We start from the raw sequence: 1208 nt of genomic DNA on the forward strand, positions 1-1208 counted from the left end.
GGGGTGGGGGGTGCACCTGAAGGCCTTATTAGAGGATCAAGTTTCATCAAATTTCATCAAATTTCTCACAGGTTATGACACGCATAACAAGAAGTTTTAAAATCCGCAGTCAAATAATATAAGAAAAAGTTTCGTTTCAATGGACACGGCGGCCATATCGGATTTGTTGACATGTCTTACGTAATGAATACGGTACTTTTTTCATGGAATTTTTTTTTTTTTTTTTTTTTTTGCTTGCATGTTAGCAACACAATAAATCTACAAATTTGTATGTTGAGTTTTTCCTAAACGAATTAGATATTGTTTAATAATTTTTTTCTCCTCTATTTAAGTTTGAAAAAAAAATCCGAGAAAAACTCACACTCCAGACATCACCAACAAAAATCTATTCCATATATCAACAATTCAACAGATCAGTTTTTTGTGTTATATTTTCTCTTCATTCTGTAAAAATGTCAGGAAAATGGAATGAGAAATGGTAGATATAGAGTTGTTGTTTTTTTAAAGTGCAGATCTTTAGAAAAAAAAACACCTTTTGAGAAAACGGGTGATAAATAAAAATAAAACAATAACTTAATGAGGAAATGGTGGTGACACGCATGCCCGGCTTTAGGGGGTTCTTATACGATGAAATAGTTGCAAGGGAGGCTGAAGATGATAAAAATGCTTACATCTCAAATTCCATAATTTTGAGCCGAATCGGGACTTTCCGGGTGTAGACCCATAAATTGATTGAACCAGCGTCTGTGGTGTTACAGTCAGTCGCTTCATCGTCATAAAATATGCAGGAGGCCCGAATTCAATTCTCGTAAGGAGGGATTTTTTTAAAATGGATTATCTCAGTCTTTCTACTGTTGTATATCCTTCAGCCCAGCTTGGCCCTACAGTCATGGTGAAAGCCCCCTATGATCTGAATGATTTAAATTGTAGCCTATCGATATAGCCCCCCCAAAAAAAAACAACCCCCCACCAGAACTGGAGAAATTGATAGAAATACCATACAGTGTGTCTGATAATATGTTTTCACAACACCACAATTAATAAATGGAATTGTCATAATTTTCATTACACGTTGGCTATAGGTATAGTACCTTTTTTGCAATAAGGTATAGAATCTAGTTAAATCAACATTTGTTTTATCAGGAGCACTCACGCAAACACACACACACACACACACACACACACACACACACACACACACACACACA

Source organism: Aplysia californica, unplaced genomic scaffold, assembly GCF_000002075.1.
Source record: "Aplysia californica isolate F4 #8 unplaced genomic scaffold, AplCal3.0 scaffold00235, whole genome shotgun sequence".
Taxonomy (NCBI): Eukaryota; Metazoa; Mollusca; class Gastropoda; order Aplysiida; family Aplysiidae; genus Aplysia; species Aplysia californica.